Source organism: Carcharodon carcharias, assembly GCF_017639515.1.
Source record: "Carcharodon carcharias isolate sCarCar2 chromosome 36 unlocalized genomic scaffold, sCarCar2.pri SUPER_36_unloc_1, whole genome shotgun sequence".
Taxonomy (NCBI): domain Eukaryota; kingdom Metazoa; phylum Chordata; class Chondrichthyes; order Lamniformes; family Lamnidae; genus Carcharodon; species Carcharodon carcharias.
Window position 1 is genome coordinate 4,980,626 of NW_024470726.1, and position 21,605 is coordinate 5,002,230.

Genomic DNA, 21,605 nt, shown 5'->3' on the forward strand with positions numbered 1-21,605 from the left:
CTGAGCATGCGCGGGAGAGACTCACTGGGCAGTAGGTGCCAATCCGATGCAGGTAGGAATGAAGCGGGTTAATAAACCCTGAGGAAGTCGGGCTGCACAAACTCTGAGTGGATCTTTAAGTCAGATTTAAATAAAGAGCATTAAACCGCCCTTCATCCGTCGGTTTCTCAGGATCTGCCCCGGCTCAAATTGCCGAACTCCAGGGTGGTCAGGGAGCGTCTGCAAATGGAGAATGACGAGGGAGCGTCTGTAAATGGAGGCTGGCGAGGGAGCGTCTACAAATGGAGACTGGCGAGGGAGCGCTTGTAAATGAAGATTGGTGAGGGAATGTCTACAAATGGAGACTGGTAAGGGAACGTCAACAAATGGAGACTGGCGAGAGAGCGTCTACAAATGGAGACCGGCGAGGGAGAGTCTACAAATGGAGACTGGCGAGGGAGAGTCTACAAATGGAGACCGGCGAGGGAGCGTCTGTAAATGGAGACCGGCGAGGGAGTGTCTGTAAATGGAGACTGGCGAGGGAACGTCTATAAATCGAGGATAGTGTGCTGTAATATCAAGCCTCAGTGCTCCCCGAGCTGTGACAAATGTGAAAAGTTTGACCAAAGCACTAGATTGCCCAATTCTACCTAACTGTTTAATTTTAGGTTAACAGAATGTGAGCACCGGGTTTGTAAACTAAATAAATAACTGTTTATTGAACAAACTGTCATTAACCATTGGCAAAAGAAAGAAATGTGAACTGCTGACTTCTAACACTATAACTTAAACTCTACCCCTTTCTTAAATCCCTATACACCCTCATACAAGACTCATGAGACACACAAAAACATGGATTTTAAGGATGGGATAAAACAATTCAAGAGCACCAATTCTGGAGTACAGGATTTGATGGGTTGATTTTGATCGATGTCTTCCAAATTCCTTCCGGTTCTGGTTGATTACATGAGGTAGTCTTCCAGCACTTTCAGCATTTAGTAAACTAGTTGAGCACTTGCCCTTCAATGTCTCTAAGAGTCATTTTACCCTTGGCCTCTTGACAGGGGTTTTCAGAGAGAGAGAGAGAGAAAGCAGGTTATAGATATGAGGGAAAAAAGCCAGATAGCTATTATTGTGGAATTATTGGAATCTTCCACAAATAGGAGAAAGAGGTTTTAGGTCTTGTTGCTTTCACACTAAGAGCTATTCTGCTGCACTGTCCTAACACAAAACCTGTTTGCCTGATCAGGAGCCAATTAAAACATTGTTGTCAGGCATTGGTCCAGGACTCTTTTGCGATGTTTCAAGAGTGTGAAAAGTGCAAAATGAAACAGTCTATTCAAAGTTGCAAATTTCGCTCCAAAAATGAAATTCCCTTGGTCCAGGACTCCTTTGCTGCACCAGCCAGTCTTTCATGGCACACTCTGTTCCGGGATTGCAACATTGTACACAACTCTCATCCTGTTCCAGTGGACATGTCTTTCAAACTGCAGCCATTGTACTCTTAATCCACAGTCTGACAGAAAATAAAAAGATATGTTCTGTACGACAGTCCAGCAGATATAAAAATATATGTTACTTCCAGCAGTGATGAAAAGAACTGCGATGAGATGAAATGACGAGATCCAGTGGGTCAGTCTGTAACATTATGGAGTAGCTACAAAGTTGTCTATCGCCCTTACAGCAGGCGTTCTCAAATTGAGGGCCATGACCCCGAGCAGTCAGGGCTCTGAGCTACAAGGCAGCAATGGCAGCTGTGGAGTGGAACCTCAGATTTGGCAGTTGTTGCGATGTGCTCCCAGGCCTCTTTAAATGCGTGTGATTTCCTTTTCTGTGGGTAAGGCCTAATCCAATGAGCTCTGAGGCCCAATTGCTGACACCAACGGAACCGGAAAACTGATAGATGTCTGAGTTTTTTGTGCCTGTATCCCTGCTGTTTGGACCCCCAGCTCACTCAAAATATTCATTGCCCCCCCCACCTTTCATTCTGGGGTTGCACCAAGTATGAAACAGTGAAACGAGGTTACAGCAGATAAAGGGTTTGGGAAGCACTGCCTTACAATGAAGCGGAAGCCATTTTCACTCCTAATCCAAGAATTACGACGTTAAGAATCGGGATCTGGAGAATTACTGTTTTGCAACACGGTGGCACCAACCTGGAGTGAAGTCCAGTTAATGTGATTGCCATCATCAATTTCTGCTCGGATTGGATCCTATCAAATCTTAAAAATGGTGTGTTAACAGTTGAAAAAATTGAATAAATCGCTTTCATGCATTTCAAGTACCTGAATGACCTCCCTGTGTTTGACTGTCCGGCTGTGCCAGTAAATGGGATGACGCAATGAATCCACACTCAGCAGGTGAACACTCTGTCCCCCTGTTGTGCCTATAGCCATGAGTTTCCTGCTCAGACAGGTAAATGAATCTCTGGCCTATAATGTAGTAAAAATATCCCATGCTCCTTCGCACAAATATGAACAATCCCCACATTAATAGAGTTGATTCCTGAGACGTCAGTGCTTGTGTTTTTAATTTAGTCTTGAAACACTGGTCTCAACAGGCTGAACGGACTACTCCTATTTCATATGTTCTCTGTTCTGAGGAGAACAATTCTAGCTTCTCCAGTCTGCACGTTACTGAAACCCCTCATCCCTGATACAGTTTTGGTAAGTTTTCTGTGCACCCTTTCCAAATCCTTGACATTGTTCCTGAAGTATAGTTTTCAGAATTGAACACAGTGCTTCAGTTGAGGATCAGTTAGTGATTGATACAGATTCAGTAGAATGTTCTTGCTCTTGTACTTCATGTCTCGATTAATAGCACCTGATAAATATTGTTTTCAAAGTGTTTAATCAGTTTGGCCTGCCACAAAGATTCATGTTGATACACTCCCAGGTCTTACTTTTGCTGCACTCTGGTTAAAATAATAGCATTTAGTTTAAACTGTCTTTTGTCATTCTACCATCCAAAATGCATCATTGATTGTGAATCACTTTGCGATGTTCCGAGGGTATGAAAATTGCGAAATGAAACTGAGAACTTTCTCTTACACAGCCTATTTAAAGTTCCAAATTTCGTTCCAAAAAATGAAATTCAGATTAATATTCGTTGTGGGACAAAAGACACTCGGTCCGGAGATGGTTAAAGTCAGAAGATCTTTATTACAAACAAGCAGTTACAGTGACATTTATTTATATATAGTACAGATTCAGCTGGCTGCATGCCCGATCTTATTTTGTCTGCTTATGGCCTTCATCTTTCCCTGGTAAGGCACACCCTAAGACACTCTCATGGATAAGCAAGCCAGCCAAAAAGTACAAATGTGGAAAAACAGAAAACAGCTTGAGCTTATAACTGCATCGCTAGCAAAACACATATAGAAAAGCAGACCAGCAGCGTAGGCCAACAGTTGCAGTGGTAAAATAAAGTAAGAGAAACTGATTTCATAAGTAAAATTCATTGTGATCATATTAACCCTTTATTTCCCACATCAATATTCCAGATTTTACCTCAGAAATATCTTCAACTGGAAGTCAGCGAATTAAGAAGAAAGATCCCAGACAGTGGTTTGAGAAGGGACACTGAAGCCTTGACAGATCAGTTAGCTTCACACTCAGCTGAGGCAGTCTCAACAACTCCACATCCTGCCCAGGGTGGAGTTTTCCTGGTGCAGTGGGACCGATTTGGGTCTTTAACTAACACCACCAAAACAAAAAACTCTGATTAATCACTTGGCTGCTGTTTGTGGAATCTTACTGTGAAAAAACTAGCTGCTGTGGGACAGTAAAACTTGTATTTATATTTAATGATTCATGGGATGTAGGCATCGCTGATTAGGCCAGCATTTATTGCCCATCCTTAACTGCCCCTCGAGAAGATGATGGTGAGCTCCCTTTTTGGACCACTGCAGTCCCTGTAGTGTGGGTACAGCCACAGTGCTGTCAGGGAGGGAGTTCCAGGAGTTTGACCGAGCGACGGTGAAGGAATGGTCAATATATTTCCAAGTCAGGATGGTGAGTTGCTTGGAAGGGACCTTCAGGTGGTGGTGTTCCCATGTGTCTGCTGACCCTGTCCTTCTAGATGTTAGAGGTCTGGGTTTGGAATGTGCAGGCTACGAAGGGTTGGTGATTTCCTGCAGTGCATCTTGTGGATGGTACACATTGCTGCTACTGTGCATTGGTGATGGAGGGAGTGAATGCTTGAGGATGGGGTGCTAATAATGCAGGCTGCTTTGTCCTCGACAATGGTCAAGCTTCTTCATAACGCTTTTCACACAACAAAATGTCCCAAGGTGCTCCACAGTAACGTTATAAAGCAAAATTTGATAGTAAGGCACATAAGGCGATAGTAGGGCCAATGGCCAAAATCTTGTGGAAGAGGTAAGTTCTAATGAGCAGCCTCAATCAGGACAGACAGGTAGAGAGACCGAGGGGTTTACAGAGGGAATTCCAGATCCTCAGGCCTAGGTAGTTGAAGACGCAGTAGCAAGATTGGGAGCAGAGTGATTCAGTCTCAATCGGCTCCCTGGTAGAGAGATGGAGTCAGTCGTTAGGAAACAGAATTTGTAGCTGTCACCAAGGACAATGACTTTAGTCTCTTCAATATTTAATTGGAGGAAATTGATATTCTTCTGTTATTGGGTATTGGGTAAGCAGTCCAACAGTGAAGAAGTCAGGAGAGGTGGTGGTGAGGTAGAGCTGGGTTGGTGTTAGTGTACATGTGGAAACTAATGTGTTTTCATATGATGGGACTTACAGGCAGTGTGTAGATGAGAAACAGGAGGGTGTCAAGGATCAATCTTGGGGAATGACAATCAGAGGTAAGGGCCTGAGAAGAGGAAGAGAAGCCATTGCCTGTGGTTCTCTGGCTGCGATTGGATAGGTAAGAATGGAACCAGGTAAGAGGTGTTGGAGGAGGATGGTCTGGTCGACTGTGTCAAAGGCTGCAGACAGGTCGAGAAGGACGAGGCAGGAGTTTACCACGGTCAGTGATACAGGCTGCCATTGTGACTTTGAGAAGACAAGCTTTGGTACTGTGGCAGGGGTGGAAATCTGATTGGAAGAATCAAAGATGGATTTCTGGGAAAGATTGGCTGGGATTTGGGAAGTGACAAACCAAACACAACACAACTTAGTGTTCGAGATAGATTTGACTTTTATCCAGAGTATTAACATCTATAACTGGATATGGGGCTAGAGTTTATTAATGTCAGCAGAAACTGACCCCAATGAGCATGGTTCAGTCCTGGATGTGATTAACAGCAAAATCCAATCACTGTAGTTAGTTGTGAACTTGCTGGTGACTGAGCAGGTAGCATGACTGAGTGGATCCCTTCCCACAATCAGAGCAAGTGAATGGTCTCTCCCCAGTGTGACCTCGCTGGTGACTCAGCAGGTGGGATGAGTTAATGAATACCTTCCCACACTCACAGCAGACAAATGGTCTCTCCCCTGTGTGAACTCGCTGGTGTTCCTGCAGGTGGGAATACACAGTGAATGCCTTCCCACATGTGGAGCATATAAATGGCTTCACTCCCGTGTGAATTCACTGATACGTCTGCAGGTTGCCTAACTGAGTGAATCCCTTCCCACATTTGGAGCAGGTGAACGGCCTCTCCCCAGTGTGAACTCGGTTGTGTTTCAGCAGGTCGGTTGACATAGTGAATCCCTTTCTACACACAGAGCACTTGAATGGTCTCTTCCTGGTGTAACTCTGCTGGTGTATCCTCAGGCTGGATGAATGACTGAATTCCTTCCGACACATGGGGCAGACGTACGGCCTCTCGCCAGTGTGAATGCGTTGATGTAATCCAGCACAAATGGGTAACTGAATACCTTCCTGCAGTGCACACACTTGCACGGTTTCTCCCTGGAGTCACTGTGCTTCTGTCTCAACGGGGCAGACGATTGGCTGAAGCTTCGTGCACACACACAACATGTGTACGGTTTCTCCCCACTGTGAACTGTGCTTATTCCTTCCATGTTCACACCAACGATAATCAGGTTCCAATAATTTAGCCAACTCCTTCAGAGTGTGATGTAATGTCTGAGTTTTCTGAATGCAATTCCCAATGCCCTGTGAAATTGATTTAAAACACAAAAAATGGAGCATGAGAGAATCCATTAAAACATCAATGAAATTGAGCTGAATGAACCTGATTATTTGTGGGGCTGACACTCAGAACAAGTGATCATGAAAGCTGGTGGATTGTCATATAAACTCAACTGGTTCACTAATGTTCTTCAGGGAATGGAACCTGCCACCTGGTCTGTACCTACACAAGATTCTGGCCTCTATGGAGGAGAGAGAAGGGAGACAGCAGCAGTGGGCGAAGGAGGGATGTTATATAAGGAAAATTCAACCGGAACAGGACCTGATGAACCCTCGATCCTCACCACCCAGAAGGACAATAGCAGCATGTGTATGCAAACACCATCACCTGCAAGCTTCTCTCCAAGTCACTTACTAACTTGTCTGGCATCCAGCACTGGAGGGACAGAACTTTGCTCCAATTTAATGTTTGTACGGCTGAAGCCAGAGTCTCTCATCCCTATTACAAATTCTATTCCCTAGCCACCGACCTCACCCCTCTCCTAGGCAACTGTGTGATACTGGGCACACCCCCCACCCCCAGCTGAGCTTCAGCCCCATGTTCACTTTAAGCAAGAAGATGGAGGTGAGCTGCCATCTTGAACCGCTGCAGTCCCTGTGGTGTAGGTACACCCACAGTGCTGTTAGGGAGGGAGTTCCAGGATTTTGACCCAGCGACAGTGAAGGAATGGCGATGGTGAGCGGCTTAGAGGGGAACTTCCAGATGGTGTTGTTCCCATGTGTCTGCAACTCTTTAATGTCAGCTCAGTGTAGAGTTAAAGGTTTTCCTGTCAACCTTTGAATCCAATTTTTCCAGCCCAGATCCATTCTTACCCCATTAATGATGGTTTTCCCCCCAGTTAATTATTTGTACTCTGGATTATTCTCTGTCCTTTTCCATAGCCAACCTAAACTGCATGATACAACGATCACTGTTTTCTAAATGTTCTCCCACTGATACTTGATCCACTTGGCCCACCTCATTCACAAGAACCAGGTGCATCAGTGCCTCCTTTTTCATTGGAATGGAAACATATTGATCTAGAACCTAGAGACAGCGGACCTATAAGGAGCCAGCTTTCCCTTACACCTACAACATCATATTTACACATGTCAATCTGCACCGGTAACTCACCAATATTATTAACCACAATCTGTGCATTCACACACACACAGAATAACCTTCATTTGGACCTTACTTTGAACATACCTAATAGTTTACTATTTCCTACCAGCTGTTTGTTGTGGTTGAATAGTTAACTCTGTTTCCTGGTCCACAGCTGCTGCTTGATCTGCTGAGTATTTCCTGATCTTACAGATTTCCAACATTTAGCAGCCTCTGTACTTGCTTCTGAATGAGGGCTTGAAGATTAGTGAGATGAGCATGCGCGGGAGAGACTCTCTGGGCATTGTGGCCTGAGCATGCGCGGGAGAGACTCACTGGGCAGTGTGGCCTGAGCATGCGCGCTGTTGGGCGCCCGTTTGATGCAGGTAAGAGTGAAGCGGGGTTAATAAGCCCGGAGGAAGTCGGGCTGCACAAAGTCTGAGCGCATCTTTAAGTCATGTTAAAAATAACGCATTAAACTCTATTCAACAGCCAGTTTCTCAGGACCTGCCCCGGCTCAAATTGCCACCAAACGGCCCGGCGCCAGACAGGGAGTGTCGGAAACTCAGGAATTCAGGGAGCGTCTGTCAATGGAGGAAAAATGGGGTCTGCTTGAGGGAGCGTCTGTAAATGGAAGAGAAATGGGGTCTGCTTGAGGGAGTATCTAAATTGAGGAGAAATAGGGTCTGCTTGAGGGAATATCTGTAAATGAAGAAGCAATGGAGACTTGAAGGGGGCATCTTTAAATGGAGACTGGTGAAGAAGCACCTGTAAATGGAGACTAATGAGGAAATATTTGGAAATGCTAGTGAAAGGTATTTGATAACGTACCACATAATGGACGTGATCAAATTTATAGCACATGGAATAAGAGTGATGGTAGCAACAAGGATACAACATTGGCTTAGTGACAGGAAACAGAGTAGTGATTAATGCATTCTTTTTTGGACTATGGGAAGGCTTGTAGTGTCAGTGTTGGAACACATGCTCTTCCTATTAATGACCTAGGTCAATGGTGTTAAACTGATTAGCCTGCAAGTGCTGTGTTGTTGAACAGGGGTGGAATATTTGTAATCTATCAGTACTTTTGCAGTACAGCTATCTAAGGAAGATTGTGGCTAGAGCCTCCACAAGTTCCATCTGAAGGATACTGTCTCTTACAAGTGTAAAAGTCCCTCAATGTCACACAAGAGTGGCAGCCTAGAGAATGTGCTCAGGTCGATTATTTTTTCCTGTTCCTATTGATGTGGATAATTTAGAAATAATCAACTCTTATGCCGTCATCCGGTCCGAGTGCTATGATGCCATAACAACTATTAAACAATCAGTCGAGCCTTAGGAGTGGAAATAGTTTTGTTCAAATGGCAGCAAGTCCATTGCTTACGGATCTGCAAATGAAATTCATGGCAAGGAACGCTAGGCAGCACATGAAATTCATGGCAAGGAACGCTAGGCAGCACATGAACGTCAGGAATAGTGTTGTAATTTATGAAGATGCAAAAGGGCTAACACCTGCTAGGTATTGTACAACAGACGTCCTGGAACATTGGAACGGCCTTCAACAAAGTCAGGGGAATATTGGGCTTCAGAGTCAAAACAGCTTTTTATAGATCAAAAGAAGTCACAATCCAGCCAGATCCAAGACATTTATCCAGTTGTAGTCAGAGAAATGAGGGAAAAATTGAGGTGCTGGAGACAGAAATCCACATTCTGCTTGTTATGATGTGTCAGGTGGACGAAATCTACAAAGGAAACTTGGTCGTGTGATCATAATGGTTTTGCAATTTGTTGTGTTATGAGATGTGTGCACTTAATTCAGAAATAATGAGTCCACCAGGACCTTTAGAGATTTTTAAAAATTGAAATGTTTATTAACAAAATAAAAGATTAAGCACATACATAAGACTACAATTACTACTATAATAACTCCTAAAATTCTTAATTAACCTGACCCGCAGTTACACTCCCTTTAAGGCAACGATCCAAGCAGATTTTAGATTTGAAACAGAACCAGTGAGTTAACACAATAGCCACTTGACAGTGGAATTCCAAATGGTGTTTCCCCAACTTCAGTTTTGTTATATAGACTCATGCATACATTTCATTAAGGCTATTTCACATATTCCTGTTAGCCTTTCGTTCACCTTTATATATTTTTCTCTCTTTTAAATATGTAAATTCTATTGTTCCATATGTCTTTGAAACTGTATCTTCCTCATAGTGTTAAAACTTTCATGTTGCCAATATTGCCAGAAACCTTTGGGAAAAATGAACACACTGCTTAGCTTTGTTTATCTGGTTAGTTGTAAACAGACTAAGATCCCTTTGAAATCCAAATCCCTTCATTTATCAAACAATGCAAATTCCCTTCACACCTTACATGCTAAGCCAGCATCCATTACTCATTAGCATGTCAAGCTTGCACTTCAAATGTAATTAAATTACACAGACAGACCAAAATTATACTTAGCCCCATAAACCAGAGAAACATCATGAAATTATTATATGTTGCTGCACCACTACTATTGTATCTTGGATATGATTGACAGCAGCAATAACAAGAATTAACCCCTACAATTAAATATGAACTCGGTAGAATGCCAGCAGGTGGGGTAAATTAATGACTCTCTTTCCCATTCTGCTGTGCCAGTAAATGGGATGACCCAGTGAATCCATACTCAGCTGAAGAACACTTTCTCTCCCTGGTGTGCCTATAGCCATGAGTTCCCGCTCAGACAGGCAACTGAATCTCTGCCCACAGTCAACAATAGTTTGAATTTATATAACGCCTATATATGGTAGTAAATATATCCTATGCTCCCATGTTAACAATCCCCACGTGAATACAGTTGATTCCTGACACATCTATAGTTGTATTTTTCATTTGGCCTTGAAACACTGCTATAATCTCCAAGCTCGATGGGCCGAATGGCCTACTTCTGCTTCTATTTCGTATCTTTGCATGTTTTCTGTTCTGAGGAGAACAATTCTAGCTTCTCCAGTCTGCACATTACTGAAACCCCTCATCCCTGACACTGTTTTGATAAGTTTTCCATGCACCCTTTCCACATCCTTGACATTGTTCCTGAAGTATAGTGCTCAGAATTGAAGTATAGTGCTTAGAATTGAACACAGTGCTTCAGCTGAGGATCAGTCAGTGATTGATGCAGATTCAGTAGAATGTTCCTGCTCTAGTACTTCATGTCTCTATTAATAGCACCTGATAACATTGTTTTCAACGTGTTTAATCAACTTGGCCTGCAACTGTCATAGATTCATGTCCATACACTCCCGGGTCTTACTTTTGCTGCACTCTAGTTAAAATAGTAGCATTTAGTTTAAACTCTCTCGTCATTCTTCCATCCATCATTGATTGTGAATCACTTTGCAACGTTCCAAAGGTGTGAAATGAACCTGAGAACTTTCTTTCATAGCCCATTCAAAAGTTGCAAATTTTACTCTAAAAAATGAAATTCAGATTAATATTTGTTGTGGGACAAAAGCTGCTCAGAGTCCGGAAATGGTTAAAGTCAGAAGCTCTTTATTACAAACAAGCAGTTACAGTAACACTTATTTATACACAGTAGAGATTCAGCTGGCTGCATGCCCGATCTTATTTTGTCTACTTCTGGCCTTCATCTTTCCCTGGTAAGCACACCTTATGACACTCTCACAGGCAAGCAAGCTAGCCAAAAAGTACAACTGTGGAAAAACGGCTTCAGCTTATCAACTACAGTAACTTCATCTCTAGCAAAACACATAGGAAAAACAGACCAGCTGTGCAGGCCGACAGTTGCAGTGGCAAAATAGAGTCAGAGGTCTACAGCACAGAGAAAGGCCTATCGAGTCTGCGCCGGTCAAGCAAGTACCGAACTATTCTAATCCCGTTGTCCCGCATTAGGCCCATAGCCTTGTATTCCATGGAATCACAAGTGCACTAAAATGAGAGAAACTGCTTTCATAAGTAACACTGTGATCATATTAACCCTTTATTTCCCACATCAATATTCCAAATCTTACTGCAGAAAAAACTTCAAATGAGAGTCAGCAAATTAAGAAGAAAGAACCAGACAGTGGTTCGAGAAGGTACACTGAAGCTTCGAGCGCTCAGTTAGCTCCACTCTCAGCTCAGGCGGTCTCAACAACTCCACATCCTGGCCACAGTGGAGTTTTCCTGGTGCAGTGAGGCCGATTCTGGTCTTTTACTAACACCACCAAAACAAAAAAACCCTGATTAATCACTAATTGCTGTTTGTGGAATCTTATTGTGCAAAAACTAGCTGCCATGATACCATAACAACTTGCATTTATGTTTATTCATTTATGCGATGTGGGTGGCACTGGCTGGGCCAGTATTTATTGCCCATCCTTAATTGCCCCTTGAGAAGGTGGTGGTGAGCTGCCTTCTTGAGCCGCTGCAGTGCACGTGGTGTAGGTACACCCACTGTGCTGTTAGGGAGGGAGTTCCAGGATTTTGACCCAGCGACAGTGAAGGCACGGCCGATATATTTCCAAGTCAGGGCGGTGAGTGGCTCGGAGGGGAACTTCAGGTGGTGGGGTGGTGTTCCCATGCAGCTGCTGCCTTTATCCTTCTAGATGGTAGAGGTCCTGGGTTTGGAAGGTGCTATCTAAGGAGGCTTGGTGAGTTGCTGCAGTGCATCTTGTAGACGGTACACACACTGCTGCTACTGTGTCTCGGTGGTGGAGGGAGTGAAGATTTGTGGATGGGGTATCAATAATGCAGGTTGCTTTGTCCTCGATGGTGGTCGAGCTTCTTCATAACGCTTTTCACAGAACAAAATGTCCCAAGGTGCTCCACAGTAACGTTATAAAGCAAAATTTGATAGTAAGGCACATAAGGCGATAGTTGGGCCAATGGCCAAAATCTTGTGGAAGAGGTAAGTTCTAATGAGCAGCCTCAATCAGGACAGACAGGTAGAGAGACTGAGGGGTTTAGAGAGTGAATTCCAGAGCTTCAGGCCTAGGTAGTTGAAGGCACGGCCGCCAATGGTGGAGTGATTAAAATCAGGGATGTTCAAAAGGCCAGAACTGGATGAGTGCAGCGATCTCAGAAGGTTGTTGAAGTGCAGGAGATTACAGAGATAGGGAAAGCCATGGAGGGATTGAAAAAAAGGGAATTTTAAGATTGAGGCTTAGCTTGTCCAAGAGCTAATTCATGATTTTTTCACGGGATCTGGGCATCACTGGGAAGGCCGGCATTTATTGCCCTAAGTGCTTCTTGAGAAGGTGGTGGTGAGCTGCCGTCATGAACTGCTGCAGTCCATGTGGTGCAGGTACACCCACCGTGCTGTTTGGAAGGGAATTCCAGGATTTTGACCCAGTGACAGTGAAGGAACATTGATATATTTCTAAGTCAGGATGGTGAGTGGCTTGGAGGGGAACTTCAGGCATTGGTGTTCCCATGCGTGTACTACCCTTGTCCTTCTGGAGGTTAGAGTCATTGCAGTCCATGTGGTGTGAGGACACCCACAATGTGGTCAGAAACTTATATTGGGGTTAACTATGACAGCAAGATTAGGAGCAGAGTGATTCGCAGAATTTTAATGGCACAGAAGGAAGCCATTCAGCCCTTTGTGTCTGCACCGGCTCTCCAAATGAGCATTATGAACTAGTGCCATTGCCATGCCTTTTCCCTGGGCCCCTGCATTGTTTCTATTCACATAATCATCTAATTCCCTCTTGAATGCCTCGATTGAGCATTCAAGAGCATTCCAGACCCGGACCACTCGCTGTATGAAAAAATTATTTCTCACGTCACATCTTTTGCAAATCATTTTAAATATGTGCCCTCTTATTCTTGATACTTTTTCGAGCGGGAACAACTTTTCCCTACCAACTCTGTCCAGCTCCCTCATGATTTTGAGCATCCTGATCAAATCTCCTCTGAGCTTTCTTCTCTCCAAGGAGAACAGTCCCAACTTCTCCAATCTATCTTCATAGCTGAAGTTTCTCACCCCTGGGACTATTCTTGTAAACCTCTTCTGCACTCTCTCCAATGTGTTCACATCCTTCCTATAATGTAGCGCCCAGAACTGTACACAGTACTCCAGCTGAGGTCTAATGAGTGACTTATGTAATTTCAGCATAACCTCCTTGCTCTCGTACTCTATGTCCCGATTAATAAAGCCCAAGATACTGAATGCTTTATTAACTGCTCTCTCCACCTGTCCTGCCAGCTTCAATGATCTGTGCACATATACAATCAGGTCCTGTTGCTCCTGCACCCCCTTCAAAATTTCACCCTTTATTTTATATTGTTTGTCCATGACCTTCCTACCAAAATGCATCACCTCACACTTCTCCGCATTGAACTTCATCTGTCACCTATCAGTCTCAAGCAGCTCCCTGGCAGAGCAATGGAGTCAATAGTCTGGAAACGGAATTTGTCACTGAGGATAATGACTTCAGTCTCTTTCGTATTTAATTGGAAGAAATTGATATTCTTCTGTTATTGGGTGTTGGGTGAGCAGTCCAACAGTGGAGGAGTCAGGAGAGGCGGTGGTGAGTAGAGCCGGGTTGTGTTAGTGTACATCTGGAAACTAATGTGTTTTCATATGATAGGACTTACTGGCAGTGCGTAGATGAGAAAGAGGAGGGTGTCAAGGATCGATCTTGGGAGATGATAGTCACAGGTAAGGACATGAGAGAGGGAAGAGAAGCCATTGCATGTGGTTCTCTGGCTGCGATTAGATAGGTAAGAATGGAACCAAGTGAGAGGTGTTGGAGGAGGATGGTCTGGTCAACTGTGTCAAAGGCTGCAGACAGGTTGAGAAGGACGATGCAGGAGTTTACCACGGTCAGTGATAAAGGCTGCCATTGTGACTTTGAGAAGATAAGCTTTGGTACTGTGGCAGGGGTGGAAATCTGATTGGAAGGAATCAAAGATGGATTTCTGGGAAAGATTGGCTGGGATTTGGGAGGTGACAAACCCAACACAACACAACTTGTGTTCGAGACAGATTTGATTTTTATCCAGAGTGTTAACATCTATAACTGGACAGGAGGCTGGAGTTTATTAACATCAGCAGAAACTGACACTAATGAGCATGGTTAAGTTCTGGATCTGGTTAATAGCAAAATCCAATCACTGTGGTTGATTGTGAACTCGCTGGTGACTCAGCAGGTAGCATGACCGAGTGAATCCCTTCCCACATTTGGAGCAAGTGAATGGTCTCTCCCCAGTGTGACCTCGCTGATGGCTCAGCAGGTGGGATGAATTAACAAATCCCTTCCCACACTCATAGCAGACGAATGGCCTCTCCCCAGTGTGAACTCGTCGGTGCTCCTGCAGGTGGGAATGCACAGTGAATGCCTTCCCACATGTGGAGCATGTAAATGGCTTCTCTCCCGTGTGAATTCGCTGATGTGTCTTCAGGTTGCCTAACTGAGTGAACCCCTTCCCACATTCAGAGCAGGTGAACGGCCTCTCCCCAGTGTGAACTCGCTGGTGTTTCATCAGGCCGGATGACACAGTGAATCCCTTTCCACACACGGTGCACTTGAATGGTCTCTCCCCGGTGTGAATGCGCTGGTGTATCAGCAAGCTGGATGACTGAGTGAATTCCTTCCCACAAGCCGGGCAGGTGTACGGCCTCTCGCCAGTGTGAATGCGTTGATGAATTTCCAGCACAGATGGGCAACCGAATAACTTTCCGCAGTGCCTACATTTCCAGGGTTTCTCACTGGAGTGACCGTGCTTCTGTCTCAACAGGGCAGATGATTGGCTGAAGGCTCGTCCACGCACAGAACGCGTGGACGGTTTCTCCCCACTGTGAACAGTGCTTATTCCTTCCATGTTCACACCAACGATAATCAGGTTCCAATAAATTAGCCGATTCCTTCAGAGCGTGATGTAATGTCTGAGTTTCCTGAATGCAAATCCCAATGCCCTGTGAAATTGATTCAAAACAGAAAAAACGGAGTGTGAGAGAATCGAGCGAAACATCAAGGAAATTGAGCTGAATGAATCTGATTATTTGAGGGGCTGACACTACGAACAAGTGATTCTGAAAGCTGGTGGATTGTCATAAAAACCCAACTGGTTCACTAATGTTCTTCAGGGAATGGAACCTGCCACCTGGTCTGTACCTACACAAGATTCTGGCCTCTATGGAGGAGCAGTGGGTGAAGGAGAGATTTTATATAAGGAAAAGTCAACCAGAACAGGACCTGATGAACCCTCGATCCTCACCACCCAGAAGGACAAGGGTAGTATGTATATGTGAACACCATCATCTAAGTTTCTCTCCAAGTCACTTAACAACTTGTCTGGCATCCAGCACTGGATGAACAAAAATTTGCTCCAATTAAATGTTGGTATGACTGAAGCCAGTGTCTCCCATCCTCACTACAAACTTTAATCCCTAGCCACCGACCTCATCCCTCTCCTTGGCAACTGTGCGAGACTGGGCAAGACTGGTCTCAACCTTGGTGTCATATTTCACCCCCAGCTGAGCTTCAGGCCACACGTTCCCTTTAAAGAGCGTTCTTTAAAGACAGCTTATTGTTGAGTTAAGTTTTACCTGCCAACCTTTGAATCCAGTTGATCCAAAGGAGGTTTACAAGTTTGACGCCTGGAATGAGTGGGTTGTCTTGTGAGGAAAGGTTGGACAGGCTGGGCTTGTTTCCACTGGAGTTTAAAAGAGTGAAGACTAATTTGATTGAAGTATACAAGACCCTGAACAGCCTTGACAAGGTGGACGTTGAAGGGATGTTTCCTCTTGTGGATGAGTCCAGAACTAAGGGGCATTGTTTTAAAATTAGGGGTCACCCTTTTAGTACAGAGATGAGGAGAAATTTTTTCTCTGAGGGCTGTGCGACTATGGAACTCTCTGCCTCAGAAGGTAGTGGAGGCGGGGTCATCGAATATTTTTAAGGCAGAGATAGATTGATTCCCTTGCCTAACAAAAATCTATTGTTATTGGGCTTAGATGGTAAGTGGAAATCGAAACACAAGATGATCAGCCATGATCTTATTGAACGGCATGGCAGGCTCGAGGGGCCGAATGGTCTACTCCTGTTCCTATTTCTTATGTACCCCACTGAAGTTGGTTTTCCCCCAGTTAATTATTCGTACTCTGGATTGTTCTTTGCCCTTTTCCATAGCCAACCTAAACTTCATGATACAATGATCACTGTCTTTTAAATGTTTTCCCACGAACACTGGACCCACCTCATTCCCAGGAACCAGGTCCAGTAGTGCCTCCTTTCTCAATGGATTGGAAACATATTGATGTAGAATTTTACCTGGTATAAATAAAAGAGTTTAGTGTAACCCAGCCATTTTCAGGCTAATTTAAGTTATATTCATTGTAACAAGCTAACAAGGTTAAATACCATTTTGTGCTGGCACTGAGATAAGAAGCCATTTTGATATTGTTAACATTTTACAACAAATGAACCCAAAACAGTATTACGAAGCACTCACTAACTCACAACAGATGATTGACCAAATAGTGTACCTCACTTAATTGAAGGCTAAGTATTTAAGAATCAGTAGTTAACTAGAAGTCACTTTGTTATTTTTGTATTACTCCATTACTTTTTCTTATGAGAAAGTTAAAGTGCAGTCAGAGCTGGGAACGAAATGGGGTGAGCCGTGGACTCCCTCCCTATCAGGAACACACACTTGGTTGTTGAGTCTGTCTTAATGAATGGGACTCCTGTAAAGAGATCAGGATAAGAGATATAGCTTAAAGGAAGGCATTGTCTTAAGTTTAAGACAATGTGCATAATTAGCCAGAACCAATGGAATTAAGTCTTATCACATTATTGATAAGTTAGAGGCCAATCTGCCATTTCCAACAACTTGTCTAAGGTGAGTGTACAACATCTTTTGAGTATAAAAAAAGGGATTGCGGGAACGATCTGTGTGTAATCAAGTATTTGGAGATAGTTGAGTATCTTGTCAGTAAAGGTCGTTTCTACTGAGCTTCAGGGCAGATGAGTAGTTAGTACTGGGACCGGTTCAGTGGTAGATTCCCTGCCTGTAGAAATCCTGGGAAGGTGTAGGACTTCTTGGAGACAGTGACTTTCTCAGTCGGCCTGAGGAGTTCAAGTTGTTGTCCACTTCTCTTGGATTGATCACTCATTTGAAAGAACAGCAAACGATGACAAAAGGTTAGGAGGGAAAATTAGAGTATGAGAGAAAGCTAGCTCGTCATATAAAAACGGATGGTAAGAGTTTGTTTAAAAAAGAACAGAGTTAACAATGTGAGCGTTGGTCCCATAGAGAGTGTGTCTGGGGAACTGATAATGGAAAGTAGAGAGATGGCAGATGAATTAAACAGGTACTTTGCTTCAGTCTTCACTATAGAGGACACAAGTAACATCCTGGAAATGGCTGTAGATCAGGAAATAGAAGGGAAGGAGGAACTCGGGGAAAATTACAATCACCAGGGAAATGGGATTGAGCAAACTGTTGGGGCTGCGGGCTGACAAATCCCCAGGTCCAGATGGACTTCACCCTAAGGTCTTGAAAGAAGTGGCTAGTGAGATAATTGACGCAATGGTTTTAATTTACCAAAATTCCTTAGATTCGGGGAAGGTTCCATTAGATTGGAAAATAGCATATATAACTCCTTTATTCAAAAAGTGGGATGGAAGACAGAAAGCAGGAAACTATAGCCTAACATCTGACAAAGGGAAAATGTTAGAAGCTATTATTAAAGATGTTATAGCAGGACACTTAGAAAAATTCAAGGCAATGAGGCTGAGTCAACATGGTTTTGTAAAAGGGAAATCATGTTTAACCAAATTATTAGAGTTCTTTCAAGGAGTCACAGGTGCTGTGGATAAAAGGGAACTGGTGGATGTACTGTACTTAGACTTCCAGAAGGCATTTGATAAAGTGCCACATCAAACGTTATTGTGGAAAATTGGCTAGCTAACAGAAAGCAGATTTGGCATAAATGGGTCTTTTTCTGGTTGGCAGGATGTGGTGTGCCACAGGGATCAGTGCTGGGGCCTCAACTTTTTACAATTTATATAAATGACTTGGATGAAGGGACCAAAGGAATAGTGGCTACATTTGCTGACAAGACAAAGGTGGGTAGGAAAGTAAATTGTTGAGGACGTAAGGAGGCTACAAAGTGACATAGATAGCTTAAGTAAGTGGGCAAAGATCTGGCAAATGAAGTGGGCAAGTGTGAAATCCTTCATTTTGGAAGGAAGAAGCTTATTATCTAAATGGTGAGAGATTGAGGAGCTCTGAGAGTCAGAGGGATCTGGGTGTCCTAGTGCACGAATCACAAAAGGTTAGTATACAAGTACAGCAGGTCATTAGGAAAGCTAATAGAATGTTATCATTTATTGTGAGGAGTATTGATTACAAAAGTAGGGAGGCTATGTTTCAGTTGTACAGGGCATTGGTGAGACCACATCTGGGGTACTGTGTACAATATTGGTCTCACTATTTAAGGAAAGATGTAAATGTGTTAGAAGCTGTTCAGAGAAGGTTTACTAGGCTAATACCAGGAATGGGTGGGTTGTCTTATGAGGAAAGGCTGGATAGGTTAGGCTTGTATCCACTGGAGTTTAGAAGAGTAAGAGGCGACTTAATTCAAACCTTTAAGATCCTGAGGAGTCTTGACAGGGTGGATGTGGAGAGGATGTTTCCTCTTATGGGGAATTCTAGAACTAGTGATCACTATTTAAAAATAAAGGGTCGCTCATTTAAGACAGGTGAGAAATTTTTTTCTCAGAGGGTAGCAAAGAACTCTCTTCCTCCAAAAGGTGCTGGAAGCAGAATCTTTGAATATTTTTAAGGCAGAGCTAGATAGATTCTTGATAAGCAAGGGGGTGAAAGGTTATCAGGGGTAGGCAGGAATGTGGGCTTGAGGTTACATTCAGATCAGCCACGATCTTATTGAATGGTGGAGCAGGCTCGAGGGGCCGAGTGGCCCTCACTCCTGCTTCTAATTCGTATGTTTGTATGTGGAGTTGATAGAGTTTCATTGATAAGTATACTTTACCTATATTCTGCCCCAGTTAGTTGATAAGTTTCTAAAACTTGCTTATAATTAATAAATTTCAATACTATTTACTGATGTGGTGTCTGAGTCCTTGCCTGATGGTTGTATCTAAGTCGAATTCAAACAGTTTCAAAGGCAATTTGGGTTTGTGTATTATGGAGTGTACAGCTAAACTGAGAGTCTAAAATATACAAATACCACCTTTTTTAAACTCGTAACACTGGGAGAGAGAGGAGATGGCGAACCTGTAAGGAACACGCTGCAGAGGGAGAGGTAGTAAATACAGAACGACAATTGGGGCCTAGAGTTACCTGGGAGAGGATACGATACAGCAGACCTATAGGACCATGTCGGAGAGAGAGAGAGAGGATACCTGAGAAAGCTGCTGGAGAACACCAGGTTTAAAAAAAAAAATCGTGATTTAATTTATGACGGGAATATCATAAGGTGATTGGATGGTGAGTAGTGCTGTTTAAGTACTGAATCTAAACAACTGGGAGTTTAAAAAATGATAAAAATTTGAACTATTAGTTACAAGTAACAAATGAGCAGCTGGTGAGTCTTCTTTTATTCTTAAGTAAGGTTTATTACCAGTGGTAAGGTGTAGTTAGTAATCGTTGAGTTTATCAATATTGCTAAGGTTTATTAATAATAAGTTTTATTTGTTTTAGTAAAGCTTAATTAATATTGGTAAGACTTATTTCCAATAATAAAGCTTAATCACAGTAACAAGGTTATCAGTTAATATGTAGAGAAATGGCAGGGCTGCTCCAAACTAGAGTGTACCCATCCTGTGCTACGAGGGGACTCCAGGACGCTTCTTTTGCCCTGGCTAACCATTTGTGCAGGAAATGTTGTCAGTTGCAGTAGCTTGAGCTCTGGGTTGTGGAATTTCTGGTAGGAAGAACATGCAGAGACAATATAAAATAAAGGATACATCTCTAAAAGGGGTGCAAGAGCAGAGCTTCCTGGATATGTGCATAAATCATTGAAGGTGGCAGGGACAGGTAGAGAGCAGATAATAAAGCATACAGTCTCCTGGGCTTCATTTATAGGTCTTGGAGGTTATGTGGAATTTACATAAGTCACTAGTTCGGCCTCAGCTAGAATACTGCATCCAGTTCTGGGCACTGCACTTTAGGAAGGATGTGAAAGCATTAGAGAGGTTGCAGAATAGATTCACAAGAATGGTTCCAGGATGAGTAACTTCAGTTATGAAGATAGATTGGAAAAGTTAGGATTGTTTTCCTTAGAGAAGGGAAGGTTGAGAGATTTTATAGATGTATTCAAAATCATGAGGGGACTGGACAGAGTAGATAGGGAAAAGCTGTTCTCACTTACTAAAGAATTGAGAGTAAGAGTGCAGATATTTGAAGTAATTAGTAAAAGAAGCAAAAAAAGTGATTTGAGGAGAACATTTATTTTTAACAGAGCGAGCGGTTAGGGTGTGGAAGACGTTGCCTGTGAGTGGAAACAGGTTCAATTGAAGCATTCAGAAGTGAACTAGACTGTTAATCTGAAAAGGAAGAATGTGCAGGGTTATAGTGAAGGCAGGAGGGACTGGCATGAGATGAGTTGCTCATTCAGAGAGCCGGTGCGGACACACAGGCCAAATGGCCTCTATGCAATAACAATTCTGTGATAGAAAATTCTGAATACACTCCAGAAACTCTTGCCTTTCTCTGCTTGTTACACTATGACTATCCCAGTCTATATTCAGACAATTAAAATCCCCCATTATAATTACTCTATAACTCATCCATCTCTAATTTCCTCTACAGCTTTCCCACCAGTTCATGGCCGATAGACCACATTGAGCAATGTAATATCCCCTTTTTTTTGTTCCTTACTCTAGCTAAATAGATTATTTCCTTGACTCCCTCTGGGATATCTTCGCTCCTTAAACAGGACTGCCAGCCTCTCTTTTCCTTTCCTGTCTTTGCTGAACACCTTGTACTGAGTAAGATTTAATACTCAGCGCCAGCTCCCTGTTATAGCCACAACATCATATTTACACATGTCAATCTGCAGCTGTAACTGACCAATATTATTAACCACACTCTATGCAGTCACACACACAGAATAACCTTCATTTAGACTTTCTTACTTTGAACACACTTAATAGTTTACAATTTCCTACCAGCTGTTTGTTGTGGTTGAATAGTTAACTCTGTTTCCTGGTCCACAGCTGCTGCTTGATCTGCTGAGTATTTCCTGATCTTACAGATTTCCAGCATTTAGCAGCCTCTGTACTTCCTTCTGAATGAGGACATTGAAGACCAGTGAGATGAGCATGCGCGGGAGGCCCGCGGGGCATGCGCGGGAGAGGCTCATTGGGTGGCGTGTAATGGGCATGCGCAGGAGAGGCTGATGGGCATCGTGATGATCATAGGCGTGAGTCTTGGCATGCGCACGAGAGGCTCGCTCGGCAGGGGGCC

At 43.4% G+C, this 21,605-nt stretch overlaps 1 protein-coding gene and 1 pseudogene across 2 annotated transcripts in view; one reads left to right on the plus strand and one right to left on the minus strand.

Annotated features, from left to right (window-relative positions):
• The window catches only part of LOC121274370 (zinc finger protein 420-like), a 97,243-nt gene that overhangs the window by 63,826 nt on the left and 11,812 nt on the right, over positions 1-21,605 (plus strand). Inside the window, exon 1 of one of the 2 annotated variants that reach the window (XM_041181651.1) lies at positions 7,537-7,560. The exons of the other annotated variant lie outside the window; for it this stretch is intronic. The gene's annotated coding sequence lies outside the window, so the exon portion shown is untranslated. Of the gene's footprint in view, positions 1-7,536; positions 7,561-21,605 lie in introns of those variants that run through there. 2 annotated transcript variants of the gene reach the window in all.
• On the minus strand, positions 4,106-21,451 carry LOC121274333 (annotated as a pseudogene).